The 20394-nt window shown below is 38.0% G+C and overlaps 1 protein-coding gene across 1 annotated transcript in view; it reads right to left on the reverse strand.

Moving 5' to 3' along the window:
• Nucleotides 1–19658, reverse strand: part of LOC127620394 (disks large-associated protein 3-like) — a 139691-nt gene extending 120033 nt beyond the window's left edge. The window contains exon 1 of the mRNA XM_052093619.1: nucleotides 19607–19658. The gene's annotated coding sequence lies outside the window, so the exon portion shown is untranslated. The remainder of the gene's footprint in view (nucleotides 1–19606) is intronic.
• Nucleotides 19659–20394: the final 736 nt, after the last annotated feature.

The following is a 20394-nucleotide window of genomic DNA, read 5'->3' on the forward strand; positions in this document are numbered from 1 at the left end:
CCTGGCTGACTGGAAATGATGTTGTGATGCGTTGTGAAGCCATAGGACTAGAAATAGCATCTGGTATTGAATATATCTTGGATTGGAGCTGATTGTCTTTTCTTTTCAGGAGTCCCTTATGGCCTTATTCAAATCCTGCAACTGGTCTTCAAGAATTTGCTTCAAACTGTTATATTGCCTTTCAACCATGCCTTTCTTCAAGTTATTGCTGACTCTGGTGGAATAGCCATGTTTGAGTTGTCATCTGATTTGTAATTTCTAGAACCTGTCCCTCTACAGCATTCAGGTGAAGGTCTTGCTTCTGAAGGTGATCATGAACTCCTCTTTCTACTCCTTTACATAATCCACATTGTCTTTCTACATTCTGTCCACTCTGAGCCAAACAAAGCACAAAAAGTACAGTTGCTACAGTTGAGCAAACACTTATAGCCACTACCAGCACAACACTCTAACCAGTCTTGCTCTCTGCTTTAAGAAGGGAACTCCTTCCTGTCTGAGTAATTCCGTAGTATGGGAGTGGTGGTGGTGTAGTGGCTAAAGCACAGGGCTGTTAATCAGAAGGTCACAGGTTCTAACCCTGCAGTCACCACCATTGTGTTCTTGAGCAAGGCACTTAACTCCAGGTTGTTCCAGGGGGATTGTCCCTGTAATAATTGCACTGTAAGTCGCTTTGGATAAAAGCATCTGCCAAATGCATAAATGTAAATGTAAATGTAGTACCCCCTCAAGGTCTGGAATAACATAGCAGCATTAGCTAATAAATGGAACAGTTTACTAGAACTGTTACAACATATCAATATCAGCTTTTGCTGGATACAGACTGATATCCCGAGTGGCAGAACTGTGAGCAGAAATCTCCCCCCAGACATGGTAAGTGCTTTTGTTCTCTTCACTTACCACCAACATGATGGATCACTTTGATTAGAGCTCAGCAGTTCACAACATCTCACATCTGAGTGGCTCCTTACAACTTACAAGTCCCATGCACTCACTAGCATGCGCACACACAGAAACTGTGAACTAGGTATGAAGAAAAAGATGGATGTTGAAGAGCTAAGGCTAGACAAGTCCACACATCAGCATCAAGAGATATATAAATCAACAGAGAGAGAGAGAGAGAGAGAGAGAGAGAGAGAGAATGAGCATATAATTAGCAATCTTTCTCTTCATTGTTGAATGAATGTAGCTAATTCAATTCAAATAACTAGATAAAAAACAAAGATATGATGCTTCAAAAGAAAAGTTAAGTCTACATGCAACTAGTTAACTACTTTAATTGTTAAGTTCCCTCTTTGAGAAGATCACATTATTCGAACTTGATTACAAAAGTACTTTCAAGGAAAAAGCAAGGTCAACAAATTTGATTTTACCATGCAGAATTAACAAAGCACTGGCCAGTAGAGTTATATTCATTAGAAAAAGAATAAGACAAGGCAGTATCAATGACAGGAAGTGAAAGAGCGGCAAAAAATAAATAATGACCATGAGAAACCTTTAAAATAACTATGCTTGGCTAAAGTTTTGCAATGCTGATCTTACGATTAGAAAATCGCATGATATGAGCACGAAGTGATCATCTGTGTTACGCAACTGCTTTCGGGTCCTTAAATAACGTATAACATGTGAGTAAGGGCAGCCGGTGGACTTTCTGGTGCCCTTCTAGGGTAAAATGGTGCCCACATAGGGAGTTGGTGCCCTACGCAGACTGTGTAGTCTGCTTATAGGGAGCAGCGGTACTGTGTACAGGACAGTGTTGGGTAAGGAGGGAGACTCATGTTCGAATCCCACTTTGAAACCAGGAAGTAATTGCGTTGGCATATTCAGTGATGAGTGTGATTCTGAGGTTGCATTTTACCACCTAACATTATATTTTTAATCCACTGATGATGGTTAGGTTTAGGGTTTGAGTTGGAGGGTAGTTTATAAATGAAGCATTCCCCTTCACTGTACTACATCTTGTCCAGTTAAAAACAACTTGGTTTAAAACTCTCTTTTGGCTCCCCTCTGTGGATATTTCAACCAGAAAATGGAGCTCACACAAGCCAACACATTCAACAAAACATATTGCTTTGGCCATTGGGGGCTGTGTTTCGAATTTTGGTAAGCACAGATTGATTTTAGCTAAAGAAAAGTCAACTTACTGTTTCTGACTTCAATGTAAGGTCTGTTATGCAGTATATAAGTCCCTTTCAAGGTAGAAATATTCCTCTGAGCCACTACAGCTCATTTTAATAATTTAAAGATAAGGGACTAAGTCACCCTAAGACTGAAAACCTAGAAATGCCCCTAGTGCAGACATAAAAAACACTTACACAATCCAAAAATGCTTTGATGTGTAGTATGGAAAAGTTCACTTATGCATTAATTTAACCACCCATCAATGTAGGTGTTGATTCTTCCAGTGGGACCTCATTCTCCCAAAAATGCACACAATATGACATTGGCATGAGTCTGCGGTGGCTAATGGACTCAACCTGAAACTCGTCATTCCACAATGCTTTTTAAATGAGAAAAGCATGACAGAAGCAGCACTCTCATTAGATTACTAATTACTTTGAAGTTACTTTATAAAACCAATCAAACCTGCAGCAAAAAAGTAGTGAAGTAAACAGTACCAAAGGACACAATAAACCAAATATGAGTCCACAACATAGAGTCTGCTGTAAAACACATTTTAGGTGTTAAATCTATAGGGACTGAAAGTTCAAGATTCGATCTGTGCAGTCACAATTAAGGAATATGGAAGAAAAAAATCAATTGATGTGATCATTTTGAAATTATTGAAATCATATATGAAATTATTTTTTAACTATTTATAGCAAGAGACAGATTAACTATTATTGAGTACTCTATAATCAAACTATTCAGGTTGTCTATAGATTGTGACCTGTTCTTGATATGCTGCTGAACATCTAGCACACAACTCCAGACCAAAGGCCAATGATACATATCCACACCTATCCTTTGGTCTGAGGTCAGATGTCTTGGGAATCATTCAGCCTCTTTCCTTTGGCCAGTGTCATTTTGCTTGATAACTCAACTCACCTCAACTTTTATTTATAAAGCATTTTCAAAACCATTGAAATGGACCAAAGTGCTGTCCATAAATAATAAATAACACTGACAACATACAAAAATAAAATGCAACAAAAACATAACACCAGAATAAATCATACAACCAATCACTCACATTTTACAGACCTAATCAGATGCCAAAAGCCTGATAAAATAGGTATGTTTTCAAGTCCCTTTTAAAAAATGTCCAAGCTTGATGATGATTTTAAAGATAATGGCAACACATTCCAAAGTGCGTGAGCCACAACAGAAAAGGTGTGATTTCCACTACGCCTCAAGCATGACCGAAGGACAGTTGGAGCATCCTCAGAGATGAGCACAGATGACGTTGGGATTGATAGGGGATGTAACGTAGTTTAGGCGAGAACCGGCTTGACAATATAAATTAGATTTGAATTATAAACTGAAACAAACAACACAAACACAGACATGACGGACATGTCCATAAACTATCTCTCTCTCCCACACAATCCTCCGCAGACGGCCTTTATCCCTCTCGGAGGCTTGATTAGCCAGATAATGGACCGGGTGTGTAGAATCACGACCCGGACCCGCCCTCCGCCCTGCCACAGGGGATTAACATGTCCTATATATACTCAGGAGCCCGATCATGCAATGCTTTGTAGACAAACATTAACACCTTGTACTGTATCCTATATCTTACAGGTAGCCAGTGAAGCAATATCAACACAGGTGTTATATGATCCCGCTTTCTGGTGTTTGTTAGGATTCTCACTGCAGCATTTTGAACATACTGAAGATGAGTAATTAGAGATTCACTTATGCCTAGGTATAGAGCATTACAATAATCCAACCGTGGGGTTATAAAAGCATGCAAAACCGTCTCCAAGTCCTTATTTGATAGGATATGTTTTAGTTTAGACAGTTTCCTTTACTGAAAGAAAGATGTTTTCACAACACCATTGATTTGATAATCAAAGCAGATTTCAGAATTGAAAATTACTCCAAGGTTCTTCACATAACCATTCATATTATTGGACAACCAGACTCTCAACCAGACCTTTTCCAGACTGTTTGTTCCCAAACAAAATAAACTCAGTCTTATCCTTATTTAAATGTAGAACATTATTTGCAAGCCATCCCTTTACATCAGTCAGGCACTTATAAAAATTAGTAAAAGATGTACAGCCATCACACTCCAAAGGATAATACAGTTGTAAATCATCAGCATACATGTGATAATTAATATTGTATTGCCTAAAAATTTACCCCAGAGCCAGCATGTATAAAGAGAATAAAGTTGGACCAAGAATGGATCCTTGGAGAACCACACAAGAGATAGTTGCGGATGCAGAAACATAATTTCCGATTTTAACAGAGCATGTCCTGTCCTGCAGATAGGAAGAAAACCACTAAAGGGCTACACAATTAATCACTACATAATCTCTGATACGTTTTATTAAAATTACATGATTTAAAGTATCAAAAGCTGCACTCAAATCTAACATCATTAAGTCAACACCTTTCCCAGAGTCAATACTTAACAAAATATAATTTGCAACTTTTAATGAAGCTGATTCTGTACTATATTTGGTCCTAAACCAGACTGGTAAATATCCATTATGTTATTTTCAAGCAGAAATTCAAGAAGTTGATTATAGACAACTCTCTCTAAGACCTTATTCACAGAATGAAATTTTGATATAGGCCTGACATTTTTTAAATCCTGTGGATCCAAGTTAATTTTCTTTAAGACTGGATCAATAATAGCATGTTTAAACCCTTATAGTACAGTGCCATATAACAAACTACTGTTATTAATTGATAGAATACTAGGACCAATAGTATCTACAACCTCCTTAAGCATTCCGAATGGGAGGACATCATAAAGTGAAGTAGTCGGCTTTAAATGCAATATAATTTCTTTCAACTGAGCTAAACAAATCATAACAAATGTACTCAAACAATGAGAAAGATTAATTGTGTCAACTACAACATTCCCTATAAACAATATATTGGACCGAATATGATCAACTTTAAAAAACGCTCACACAAATCCTTGTACGGGGTAGAGAAAACATTAATAGATGTACTCAATACCTTATCTATAGTTCAAAACAATACCCTCGGATTATTTGCATTGTGCAATATAATTCATGAAAAATACAAGGATCTAGCAGATTTAACATCTTATTTATAGTTACATAGAGATTCTCTAAGAATATCATAAGATACTTGCAGTTTATCTTAGCCACTTGCGCTCTGCATGCCAACAGACCTGCCAAAGATTACGGGTAACATCATATAAACACGGTTGTTTTTTTCAATTTGTGATATCTCATTTTAAAATGCACAACATTGTCCATTATCTCTGAACAAACATGATTAAAAGAGTTTACCAATTCATCAGATTCTATAGCGGACAATGTTATAGACTCAAAAGAAAAAGAAGATCACTCAGTAGTACTAAAAGCAGTTGAGAACGCACTAGGAGTAGAAGTAGTGATAACACGAGACAAGAATGAAAGAAGCTGATAGCATAGTACATTTGCTACAGAAGTCAGATTAAAACTAATAGGTATATGGTACGAGATAGCTAATTCTTCGGCACAAATATTTTCTATCATTATCCCCAAAGAAAATATCAAGTCAAGAGTATGACCATGATCGTTTGTAGGTCGAAAGACACTTTGAGATAAATTAAAAGAATAAACTAAATAAAAAAATTCCTTGGTCATAGATTTACAAGGACAACAGACATGGATATTAAAATTACCCATAATCAAAATCCTATCAGCAGATGGAACGACCACAGATAAATCTCATAATATTCTTATTATAACCAGGAGGCCTATATATCAAGGCACAAAGCACTGATGAGGGCAAGTCAATCTTCATCAATTGAACTTCAAAAGTCTTGAAACTTTCAACAGGCAGTAACTTGCACTTAATCATATTGTTAAAAATAACAGCCAAGCCACCACTCCAATGAGTAATACTTGAGGATCTTAAATAATTACATCCCAATGGTAAAAGCTCAACAAGAGGCCTCATACCAGCATCATTTTACCAAGTTTCTGTAATAAAGAGAAAGTCCAGCCCATGTGTTCAATAAAAGTCATTCAGAATGAATGTTTTGTTGATAACTGAGCATGCATTTATCAAAGCCATATGCACTGTGGTCGACTCGACCGACTGATTAGAAGAAACAGTACTTAGCTTCGTTGACCCAACTCATCTCACAGGACGCTTTGTTCCTTTCTGTGTAGTCCAAAGCAATTGTGTTGATATAACTGAAAAAAACATGTATCAAAAAGGAAGGCCATGACGCCACATTTGATCTAACTCCACTGTTTAGGATCTTCAGTTTCTTAAGTTTCATTAAAACTCCAGCCTGTATGCCTCTTCTCCTATGACGTCTTTTCTTTCAGCACACACAGCCAAATACATGACAGACATTCATAAGCACCTGGAACGTGCATGACTGTTCAGCAAACAATTTTGTATTCAAATCACGGACGCACATATTCAAAGCCGTAGATCGAATGCTTAACAATAAAAGATAAATCAATTTTAAGCAATCTGTGTGATTTATAAAACATAAAAGTAAAACAAACAAACAAAGGACAAACATCCTAAACACAGAGCGATGGCAAGCCAACACACTGCATGGCGCCATCTTGAATTGAGCCATGAAAGCTCTCTGTAACCAAGATGATCAGTCACACCTTGCATATCCTTTTGCTTCAAGGCTGTGCAATGAAGCTCAAGAGAGTAACTGAGATTATTGTGGATACCTCGGTTAGTCAGTAGGGGGTATTGCCACCCAGAAATCTAATTATAATTACCATAGTTACAACACACCTGAATTCAAAGCCATTCAACTATGCTCAATATAAATTTTCTTTATAAAAATATAGATATTCGCCGACAAATCCTCGTCAAATCTCTGCGCTCTACCCCATACTCACACGCATCCCTCGGGTGTCCCTCTGCAGCTGCCGTGGGAGGAGAGGGGACCGGTTTCGGGTGTATATGGAAAACACAATGAAATAGCATTACAGATATGCAAGTGATAAAGGATACACAATTCGTCCGAGCACAGGCAGGGAAGTAGAAATAATCCACTACCTGTAAAGTTGTGTAAACACACACATGATGCACATGTACACACACAAAACAGACATACATGCACACAGACATGCATGATGAAACACACAAGTAACCTGTATATTCACACCGAAAAGAAACAACAGGCATTCAAATACACAATGGTTTTACTATCAAAGTTGACTGCAAATAGGTTTTCAGAAATGTTTTTTGTTTTACAGTCTTACACACCAACAAAAACACAGGTAAACAAGCATACTGTGCATACATGCCACACACAGCTAAGAAGGTTGTAGTTAGTGGACACACATACACACACACATACACATATACATACACCCCTGAAGATACTACTGTACTCCCCTGAAGATACTACTGTACTACAGTATATTTGAGATAAGAAAGTTAAACTGCATTTTTAGAAATGCATTGGATCTCTTTAGCAAAGTTGCTGTCTTTGTAATATTGCTGTAATCTGGTTATTATTTTAGTCAATATTAAATTACTAAAAGAGCAATTAGTGTCACATTTGCTTTTTTTTACCGCAGGTTTGATTGGTTTTAGAAAGTAACTTCAAAGTTATTAGTAATCTAATCACATTTCATATCAACTAATTAGTAAAGTAATCTAATTAAAACATTTCAAAAGTAATTAGTAATCATTAGTGGATTATATTTCGAAAGTAACTTGCCCAACACTGCTCCTGACTTAGTCATCCTGACTCAAACCATGCAAAAACCATTGGTGTCAAAACCTCAATTTAAATTTCCAACAAGCAAATAACGAAAGCACTTCTTATGACAATGTGTAAAATCTGAAAGAATCAGTTCACTGGGGACACAACTAACCAAGAATATATCAAGATATTAAATATCTGTGGCAATCCCTACTACCTCCAGCATGTATTAAAACATCAGATGCCAAACTCTTTAGTGGAAGAGTAATTAGAGAAGCACCTTCTCTCAATAGCTTTTGAGTTGTTCAACAAGGTAGAATTCATTATTATTATTATTATGAAATGTAGCTCAAAGACACTGAATGTCACAGTTCATAAATCCTGTCTCTTCCTCGTCTCGTGCTCTGTTGTTTACATGTGTGTGTGTGTGGATGTGTGTGGGCGTGACTGCTCGTTTACGTGTTCAGCGATCAGCTGTAATCACTTCCCTTCACCAGCTGCAACCCATTTCGTCATCCTTAAATACGCACCACTTTCTGATCTCTTTGTCAGATCGTTGTTTTGTGATGTCCGGTTGTGTTGATCCCTCTAAGCTCCAGTTCTGTTCCCTCGTTGTTCCTGTTCCTGTTCCTGTTTCTGTTCGTGTTCGTGTGGATGTTATGTGGATTCGTCGTGTTTGTTCAGCACTCCTCACCACGCTTCTCACCGGATTCATCTGACCATTGGAGTTCCTGCGCCACTAAACCGTCACCCCGGACTTTTCCCCAATCTTCACATTTTGACTGTTAATAAACTTATTGTCACTTGCTTCACTCGTTACACTGAAAACAGGAAGTTGCTGTCCCATCATATTACCAACAATATGCAGAGTTGCATGCTTACATTCCACAAACTGTGGGACTATGCCATCCATCTACTATCTGGGACATAAACTAATAAGATCTATCGTGTTTGAACTCCTGAACATAAAACTATGGAAGATCAGAAGTTCTCCTATGTTATGTTAACTATTAATAGGCCTTCTAACACTTTAAAGGCAACTGGAGTCTTTGTAAAAAAATCTTTGGAACCTTTGTGAAGAAAGTGGGTTGCCTTTGACCCTGAATAGATTACTGCAGCCAAGGTGTCATTGCCATTGTATAGTATCAGATTTCACATCTGGATTTGGCTATCAACACAAGATTGGTTAGTTTCACTTTTGGGTACCATCCACTGGCAAGGTAGAGGGACTAAACTAAAATATTTCTAACTATATCCATAATTAACATGGTTGGTAAAATCCACTGAGGTGCAAGCAGTCAATGACTGGATTAACTGCAGAAAACAGAGTTTATAAAAAAAAGGGCAGTGTGAGGACAAGAAAAAAAGAACAAAAGAACAAGTATCAAACTGTACCCAAATAATAGATGATTTTAGATGCTACAATGACCATGAACTTTAAGAATTCTCATGTATTTCATGTATCACTATTGAAACCTGTCTCTCCAACCTCTGATTTCAAACTCTATTACAAAACATATCTCTTAGTGCCTTACACTCCAAAAAATGTTGGGTTATTTATTTTACCCAATAGCTGGGTTAAACATATTGGGTCGTTCTGTTGGGTTATTCCTAACTTTTGTTGGGTTATTTCTATAATAACGCACCCAGTTGAGTTAAAACTGGTCTCGCAAGGACATTTTACATTTCAACGGTCGACCAGTGCCACTGACAACAGAAGATACAGAGGTAAGTTAATAATATCATGTTATATGGTCTGCTGTATTGCTGCTCACTTGGCTACCGACATAACACTTGCTATAAAGCCAGCCTATTTTAAACTATTACAAACTATTAATTGGGATGCTCCCCCTCACTTTCGTCCCGAAACTTTTTTTGTAAATCATACATAATATTTCATATATTTGGCCGACGTGTGAAGAAATTGTAAGACGCCTCGGCTTTAAGACTCATTATCCGGTGTTGCAGACACGGCAGTTTTTCATCAACTGAAAGAAAAGTATATTGTCATTTTAAAAGTATAGTGTAACATTAAAATACTTCAAAGCGGAAATCTGAAACATTTTATCTAGAAAGTTATATCTGCAAGGCACTAAATTATATAATACACAAATTGGACCCAACAAGATATTACACCAGGGAATGGCAACCTTTTTGACATGGAGTGCCATTTTTTTATTAACTAGTCAATGGCTGTGCTGATGAAGGATTAATAGTGGTGTTTTCCTTATTACATCACGTGTTGATCTGAAAGCAAAAAGAAAGAAATGATTCACAGAATGTAGGCTGTCATCTGTGCAGTCTGACTGAAGCAAAGCATTTACTAGCGAGATTAATCGAAAGAGAAGTGCTGCTGGCTCGTGATGTGCGAATGGCTTGCACGCAGCGCAAGTCTCATCACACTTTAATAGTTTAGCTTCCCTTTCTGCTGATGAAAACACATTGTAATCATGAGGAAGGATTTACATCAAGATGTAGATTGGAATGCAGGTGCGGAATTTATCTAAATTTAGTCTACTCCTCTCTTGCCGTTGCTGGCGTGCCAATGATTAACCCTCCATGTGCCAATGCTGGCAGCGTGCCATAGGTTGCCGACACATGTATTGCACAATAGCCAGCATCTACATTAGGTGATAGCCTAATCAGAAGCCACTTTTCAGATAGTTCTGCGCCCCTGAATTCACAATGGTTATTACTTTTTTCACGTTGTGACATTTATCACAATGTATGTAACTCCTTTTAATGCCAAAAAGCAACAACATTTTGATGGTGTTCTTTTACCATCGCAGGAAGATGCCTGGCTACGCCAGAGTCAGCTCCAGGCCATGTCACAGCCACGCCAGAGTCAGATCCATGCCATGTCACAGCCACGCCTCAGCCTGCTCCATGCCATTTCACAGCCACGGGTCAGCCTGCTCCATGCCATGTCACAGCCACGGGTCAGCCTGCTCCATGTCACAACCACGCCTCAGCCTGTATTATGCCATGTCACAGCCATGCCTCAGCCTGCTCCATACTATGTCGCAGCCACGCCCCAGACTGCTCCATGCCACGTCACAGCCGAAACTCAGTCTACTCCATGCCATGTCTCAGCCAAGCTCCAGACTGCTCCATACTATGTTACAGCCGAACCGCAGTCTGCTCCATGCCATGTTTCATTCGAACCTCAGACTGCTCCATGTCACAAGCAAACCTCTGCTCACCGGTCCAGGTCCACCTCTATTCACCGGTCCAGGCCCGCCTCTGCTCCACGGTCCAGGTCCGCCTCTGCTCACCGTCCAGGCCGCCTCTGCTCACCGGTCCATGCCGCCTCTGCTCCACGGTCCAGGCTAGCCTCTGCTCCATGGTCAAGGCCCACCTCCATCCCTACGACTCCACCTTGGCTCCATCCCTCAAGCCTCTCATCCTGTTCATGTATTCTATTGCACTTTTGTTTCGTCTCTCCATCATCATCGTCTTCATCCTAGCCAGCAACGTTACACCATTGCCTACTTATTTATTACTTTTTTATTTGTGGTGGTTCTTGTAAATTGAAACATGATTGCAAGTAACTTAATGATAAAAAGGAAGTAAATTGATAACACAATTGCATCCATTTCCTTAATTAATGAAAATTTTCGCAATTTAATGGAAATAAAGCATTTTCAAGATATTTGTAACTTGTGCATTATAATTTATTTACACAATCAACAATAATAATAATGTCAACAATAATAATATGGATGGTTAAAGCAACAGTTTGCCCCCCCCAAAATAAAACCCAACAAATTAATTATTTTATAACACAATATATTGTGTAAATCTTGCTACCCAATGCATTAGGTTAAAATAACCCAACAATGGGTCGGTGCTATATCAACCCACCATTGGGCTATGTGTTGGGTCATTTTTAACCCAACTGATTTTAGTGAGTAGTGTTGGACAGCTATCCAACATATAAGGTCAGAATGCTCCAATGACATCCTGATGTCAAGATCATCAGATGTAATATCTGGTTGTCTGGGAAGGGTTTAGGTCAGTGAAGAGATCGCAGATGCCAGTCAAGGACATGTTTGACCTGCTGCATCGACACTGATGCCACCATGCAAACTTTAACATTTAATTTGACATTCATTCTGATTGATCCCACACATTCAAAGTTTGTATTTAGTGGAATCCACATGTAAATGTACACCTTAAGTGTAATAGAGAAAAGATTGTTAAAAGATTCCTATTTTTTAAACATAAACATCTAAATCTGGTGCCTTTCTTACATAAGCACAATGACACAATGACTATTTGAGCTGAGAAGATGGGCAAAAATATTAATTTACAGAGTCTATTTTACCAACTTCAAAATATGGGCCAAACCTTTTAACGTCTAACTCAAAAGCTTTATTTTCCTAGCATGCAGATTTGCAAAACAACAATTCAGCCAACCAAAATGTACACATAAGCAGCATGTGGCAAGCAGGTACCTTTAATTTGCAGCCTGGTTAAAAACATATTAATAATTTGTGGAAAGTTGCTCTTACACGGATGTTTCAAACTTTAGGAAGGACTTAAGTACCAAAATAACGAATAAGCTGGATTCAGAAAATACAGAGAGAGAGAGAGAGAGTTGTTTATCTTAATGCCTCACATCGACAGTTTACAGTGATGGATCAGCAAATTTCCAAGTTGTTGCTCATACTTGTGAGCATATTGCTTTTGGATTAAACATTTCAATATCAAACAGCGTCACACAGTGCTTCAGTAAACTAGCAGTTAAAATGATTTGAATTTTAATAACATTAGGAAGGAAAAGCAACACAATTTTAAATGTATTTACAAACTGAGGAGGCCTGGTTGTTGGATTATTTTCTTATTAGGAACACATATTTTACCATATACAACAGTAAGTGACATTTACAAAATATACCGTATATTGTAGCCCTTTTTTTGTAGCCAGAAATATATTTAATGCTTTTTATGAAGAGAATAAATTACATAATCAAATTGGGACTGTTCATGGATAAAACAATGTGGCTTTCATAGTATATTTTTATAAACAGCTTGCCTTACTAAACAGGGTGTCAGTTTGTCTGTGATGTTAGGCAAACTTGGAGGAATAGAAAGCTGTTGAAAAGCTGATATCCATTCTTGAAGAGGCAGATCAACATCCTTGAAAAACACAAAAATACTTCATAAAGCTGTTGTTAATCAAAGTGCTGGTGTTAGATGACCATTACGAACTGCAGAGTGACCTTGATGGATGAATCTCTTTCTAAAGGCTTGCAGCATAGGGTTTTCGATTGATTTTTGAGCTCATGGGACCAAACAAACCATTTATAGTTAAGTTACTATGGTAGCAACACAACGGTAGCAGGTTCAATAGTAAAAAGGGGCAACTTGGAACGGAGACTGAAGGGGAACAGCCCTTGCAATTCTTTGCAAAAACAATTCCTGGCAACAAAAAAATAATAATTTGCTTTATGACAAATAACCCCATACATACTGACACAGCATAGAAATGAGGTCAGATAGCATGCCCACAAATTGCCCACAGTGTGTTCAATGATTGTCTGATGCATATTGCCACACAACTGGAAAGTACTTGTGAAAATCACAAATTTCAATCAGATTGCATGACAATAAGAGCGACTTCCGGGAAACAATATTGTATAAAAGCTAACGGATTGATATTATAAACAATTTTGAGGAAGGACTAGATTTGCTGTGGTTTGCCAGTTTTGCTTCATATATTTTTACCATTAATCAGAATTTTGTTTTAGACACATAGAAGCAAGCAATCTACATAATCAAGTGCAGAACTATGCATTGTTCTTTGTTTTCTTTCAGTAAATTAATTTGAACCTATTACTGTTGGATAGACAGTTACACTAATCACACAGTTTACATATTTTCGCTGCTTTGTTCAGTGTTTTCTGTTCTCAGAGTCTGCCGCTTCAAATAATTTTTAAATCATTTTTCAATTGACCTGTCCCTAAATTTTACACATTGGTCAGACTTTACGCCACAAGTTACAAGTCTGGCTATGCAAGACTAAGAAATGCCTAACAGCATATTAGACATGACTCATAACTCCTAGAGTGACATCATTGTCAAAACTCCTAGAGTTCCTGCCTCCATCAGGCATTATCACTATTGCATGCAGTACAGTGGGGACAACAGCAAAAGTGAGAGTGAGCATGCTCACAGCAATGCACCCACTAACAGCACTCATTGCAGGTTATGCAGAGGTCAGAAATTGCCTCTACACTGGACAAAGGACAGAAAGTAGCCTATTACAAAAAGCAACAAAGGATGGGAAATATGAAATTATATTTAAAAGGATGGTCTGAATCATCCTGTGTTATAGATTTATTAACTAAAAGTAGCGATGCTACTAAATTAACTCCATTATTCAGTGGGGGCGACAATTTAGCTGTTCTCTATAGCTTTTCCAGTAACAAGCTTCTTTTCTATGACAACACACTACATTGCTGTTTTTAATGTTACATTGTATTGTGCTAGAACTTTATAGGCTAAGCACTCTCCTCAAATATCCTTTGAGTTGGAAAGTTGGATAGGCTAATTAAAGTGAATCAGTTTGTTTGGATGGTTCTTTTGTGGTTCATTGTAGAACTTTGCCTCTTTTTTTCTAGTGAACTATTTAGACAGGTACTGCTGTTTGTTCCTCATTATGTTTTTAACTACATTTTACATGTTTTTTTCTTTAGTGTAAATGCATTTGTTCAAGTTTAATGCTGTCTCATTATAAAATAATATTATATTTAAATTATTAATTTTATAATCTTATAGTTATATATATTTAAAATATATTGCCCCTGCTCTGAGCCTGACATCATCAAAGTCGTGAAAGAGAACAATGAGAGCAACAACCTAACATAAAACTGATTCATTGACATTTGTACAGTTTGTAGCATTATCTGACTAACACTTTTATAATTAGTAAATGCATTAGGTAACACAAACTAACAATGAACAATATATATGGACAATAATATATATGACTGGGAAACACTGGTTTACAGACAGATTGTTTCACTTTTAATTGACTATATCACTATATTTATAAAAAAAAAATAAATTGTGGACCTCCACAAGTCTGTTTCATCCTTGGGAGCAATTTCCAAACACCTGAATGTACCACGTTCATCTGTACAAACAATACTACACAAGTATAAACCCCATGGGGCCACGCAGCCATCATACCGCTCAGGAAGGAGATGCAATCTTTCTCCTTGAGATGAACATAGTTTGGTGCACAAAGTGCAACTAAATCCCAGAACAACAGCAAAGGACCTTGTGAAGATACTGGAGGAAACTGTTAGACATATGCACAGTGAACCGAGTCCTATAGCAACATAACCTGAAAGGCTGCTCAGCAAGGAAGAAGCCACTGCTCCAAAACCAGACTACAGTTTGCAAGTGCACATGGGGACAAAGATCTTTTTGGAGAACTTTCCTCTGGTCTGATGAAATATTGAAGAACAAGAGTTTTTGGCCATAATGACCATCATTATGTTTAGAGGAAAAAGGATGATGCTTGTGAGCTGAAGAACACCATCCCAACCGTCGTGCATGGGGGTGGCAACATCATGTTTTGGGGTGCATAACTTCCCAAAATAGATGGCAATATTTCATGAGGAAAGAAAATTATATGGATATATTGAAGCAACATCTCAAGACATCAGACATGAATTTAAAGCTCAGTCGCAAATGGGTCTTCCAAATGGACAATGACCCCAAGCATACCTCCAAATTTGTGGCAAAATGGCTTAAGGACAACAAAGTCAAGGTATTGGAGTGGACATCACAAAGCCCTGACCTCAATTCGATTGAACATTTGTCAGCAGAATTGAAAAACCATGTGCGATCAAGGAGGCCCACAAACCTGACTCAGTTACAGCAGTTCTGTCTGGAGGAATGGGCCAAAATCCCAGCAACTTATTTTGAGAAGCTTGTGGAAGGCTACCCAAAATGTTTGACCCAAGCTAAACAAATTAAAGGCAATGCTACTAGTGTATGTAAACTTCTGACCCACTGGGAATGAGATGAAAAAAATAAAAAGTAAAATAAATAATTCTCTCTACTGTTATTCAGAATTTTCACATTCTTAAAATAAAGTAGTGATTCTAACTGACCTAAGACATGGAATGTTTTCTACAATTAAATGTCTGGAATTGTGAAACAACTGAGTTTAAATGTATTTGGCAAAGGTGTCATCTGTATATGTTGAAATTAAAATGAACTAAGATTAATAAATGCTGTAGAAGTATTATTCATTGTTAACTTATTAGTTCATGTTAACGTGATGTTAACTAATGTTAACAGACGGAACCTTATTGTAAAGTGTTACGATTATCTGTATGACCCAGAGTGCTGCACCAATCACACAGTCTACTGTATGAGAGACACTCTCCCACTGTGATGCAGCATATTAGCCAGTGCTGAAAATGATGAAGAGCTCTTATGGAGAAAGACTTGATTGGACTGAAATTGGAGAGTGTGTGTGAGTAGGTGTGCTTTACTTGTGGGGGAAATTAACTGTAAACAAAGAACTTGTCTGACTTCCTGACAAGGAAACAGCATCATAACCAGTCAAAATAATGTTATTATATAGCATCCAAAAGTTGTTTATTGAAAGGGTAAATGTTAGTAGAAGAGTTAGGTTAACGATTAGCAGATGGTTTTAGATTGAATGGAGGATGATGCATTATGTTCATAAAAATATTCCTCTGCAAAAATGCAACATAACGAAAAGTGTATTCTGTATAATAATGTCTCAACCAATTACCTTTTTTAAAAATTCAGCTGTACAATTTTTCACTGCACTAAATAATTACTTTCAGGAAATAACACAAGAAAACCAGTGACCCTATAAATAGGTGTTCCCCTTCTGTCGCTCTCTCCACGTTGTGTAAGAGAAGCGACACTAGAGGTCTCTCGAGCGCCGATATTCATCTCTGATCTATGAAAAAAGGCCAATGAGAAGTCGGTATTTGCATGTCCCGCCCCCGGACATAGGGGTATTTAAGCGGGGCAAATATGGGAGTTCATTCAGTAAATTTCTTCGGAGCCGATGGTCGTGCATGCAGTCTGCTGCGAGTTACACACCAAGTTCCTGTTTAAATCCTCTGATGCTCTGCATGCTGTTGGACTTTACGGCGCACAACAGCGGCTTTCTCCTTCGTGCACGGCTGTGCATTCTTGCCCCTGGGCGCTTCGACAGCGCAGACTACTCAAAAGAGTTATTCTAAAAGAGCAATTTCAGCCGCCCCCCGCCTCCTTCCTACGGGATTGAGGCAGGCGGCGCGGGCAATAAAAACGATCTGGAGACAATGACGGGCTCCGTTTCACCGGGTGAACCCCCTCGAAACCCCCCGCCTCCCCGGCACGCTTGCTTGTTCCGTCCGAGCTCGGGATTAGTGCGGTCCGCTTAACGGCCTACCGTCCGGTCCCTCGAGCTCCCCGGCATTGGATGATGACATCACCGCTGCATCGGAGAGCGTAACAGCGGCGTCGGATGCAGATAACTCGCCTTCGGGTCTCCGCCCAGTCTGAGCCTGATGCACGGAGGTCCCCTATGCTTCCCCGGGCATGTGCGCCGCTCACAGCCGTATCTACACTGTTAACCTTACCCCTAATCCTAAACCTAAGCCTACCCCTACCCCAACCCTTACCCTAAACCCAACCCATACCCATACTCTTTAACCTACCCGTACCTGAACCACATTAGCAGCAAATGTGAATCTTGTGAGAATTTTGCAGAACAGCATGTAGTTACACAATAATAGCATTGTATATTATGCATTTTAATGTAAGAACTTAATAGTTAAAGAAACCTTATACAAAGTAGGACCAACATTTTTAATGACTGCGAGGATTTATGGCTCAATTCCCAAAGAACATCTGCTTGGAAGGGTATTCTAAATTGCAGAAATAGTGGTTTGAGTTAAGAGAAAACATTTTCACTTGAATAATAATTAATAAAGATGTGCATTTTACTCTTGACTAACATAGCCCAGCAAGATAGTATGATGACGGACATATTCAGTGGGTTTATGGTGGTCATATTCAGGGGGTTTGTGGTGGTGTGATGGCTCTGTAATTGTACTAAACAGCCGCAAGGTGTATTGTGGTCGCATGTGTGGTAGGTCAAAATAATGCACAGAGAAATGGTTTGCCTGTCCCACATAAGCCCAAACATAATTGCAATGATAAATAGATAAAACATATCTAAACATCTCTAAAACCATAAATTTCCCAGAAAAGAAACTTAGGTTATGCTTAAAACAAACAAAATCTGCTTGCTAATGGGGTTATAATATTACATTTATTGTACAGAATATTCTACATATTATTTTCTGAAAACAAGTTTCAACATCTAATGTAATTTTGTTTCTCGAGCAGATTTATCTTGTCATAAGGATGTTTAGATTTTCCTTTCTACAGAGAAAACAAGAAAAAGATCATGATTAAGAATTATTTTTATTTATTTATTTTTTGCAGTGTAATTACTTTCTTATCAGAGCGGACAACATGTACAGCCTCTATCATCTCCTACAGTATTTTCCTAGTTTCTAGAAGGCTGCTTTTAAACATGGGCATATCACGTGTCTGGAGTGAAATATGTCTAAAAATTACATGTACATACTGTAAATAAATGTTTATATATCTGTGATGTTTGTACATATACTTTCTTTTAAGATAAAACCTATACAAAATTAAATATATAAGGTCAAAGGTCACTAAGTTAACTAATTCCATCTTTAAGAGTTTTAGCAAAATAAGCTTGTCTACAATGAGCAAAATGTCAGATCAGTTTCAACATGTAGCCTGTTGGGTTTGTTTGAAAATGTACATTATAGCAAATATGCAATGGAAACCTTTCAGGCATAATGTGAATTCATTCAGAAAGGAAAGATACATAATATTATGGCTTGGCTAATCCATTCCAAAATTGGCTACCAATATAATGACAATTTACAACCTAATCTAAACCATGTCCTAAGATGTTATCTATACTTTCTGAGGCAGTGTCTTAATCACACCATTCCACGCACTGCATGAGTGAAATCTCACTGTATGAGGTTTAGTAAAAGACCACTCTCAGCAAACAGAGGTAGCATTCTCTTGTGGCATTATGTCAGCTTCATGAATAATTGACTGACCAGGGTTGAATAATGTCTTTTGTCAACACACTGCTTCCTTACGGACAACCACAATACCACACCCCACCATACCATGATGTTCCAGTATCATGTGTTACGCAGCATCAACCTACTATATATTACAGTAATTCTTCTGTGAAGCACAAAAGGAGATGTTAGGTAGAATGTTAGCCAGAGTTGTAGGTAAAAAATATTTCTGCTTAACATCTCCTTGTGTGTCCCATTGAAGACAGGAAAGAAATATAGGTTTTGGAACAACATAAGGCTGAGTAAATGATGACAGAATTAAAAATTTTGAGTGAACTCTCCTTTTAAATATTATATAACGACCCCTACAGAGAGTCTTTTTTTCTCTTTTTGCTAAACAATATGCACATCAAACATTTGAGAATAAAAAGAACAGTTTCAAAGAACATGAGAGGCATGGGAACCTTTGAGGTGAAGGTTCTGGGGGCATTATAATGACATTTGTGTAATCCCAGCCAGATACTTGATAGAAGATTGAAATTGAGAATGGCTTTCCATGGCAGCACAGAGGGACAGTTTTCAAAGACATAGAGTGAACCAAGGTAATTAATAGCTCGGCATGCACATGTGGCAACAGTCACAGAAATGAAATACTCACTCTCTCCTCATGTGAAAATGGTGCTTCATAATCAGCAGAGGGGAAACGGTCTCTTCACTGGACGCACAAAACACACTTCTGCTGTCTGCAAACACTCAGCAATCTGGAGAGAAAGAAAGAAAGAAAGAAAGAAAGAAGTTAGACAGAAACAACTAGATGACAAACAAGCATCAATGATTTGTAATGTATTTTTACCACACAATCTTATTTTGCTCAAACATTGTCTGGAGAATTCACTGTGGATGGAATTCACTAAGAATGAATTGTGCTTGATGATGGTGTCATTAATTTACTCACATTTGGAACTAAACAAATCAGTTAATGGTGCTAACAGGCTTAAAATATCTGTTTAAAGTAATTTGCAAAAATTCTGATCTCGTAGGTGAGTCCTAAATGCTGTTGTGGAGGATGCAAACTACCATGATCTGGCATACTTTACAAGGACTAAAACATCTAGTGTTGTTTATTTTGTGAACAAATCTGTCTTTTTGGATAAATCTTTTAAGTGAATGAGTCATTTTCGTACCACTGACTCATATTTCTCGTTCACTGACGTCTCTCCTTTTCAAAGCCAATGAGCTGTAGTTTAAAGTGCTGCTGCTTTGGTGGCTTTTCTTGTCTTGAAAGACTGATCATAGCATGAGCCAATAGCATTTGAGTGTGGGCTGTAAAGAAGCATATAATTGGTTTTACCCACTGAATGATTTTCTGAAACAGTCGAGACAGTCGTTTGAGTCTGAACGAGACGAAACGTCTCATTTATGAACAAACTGAATGTACTGGTATAC

The sequence above is a fragment of the Xyrauchen texanus genome, chromosome 26, assembly GCF_025860055.1.
Source record: "Xyrauchen texanus isolate HMW12.3.18 chromosome 26, RBS_HiC_50CHRs, whole genome shotgun sequence".
NCBI lineage: Eukaryota > Metazoa > Chordata > Actinopteri > Cypriniformes > Catostomidae > Xyrauchen > Xyrauchen texanus.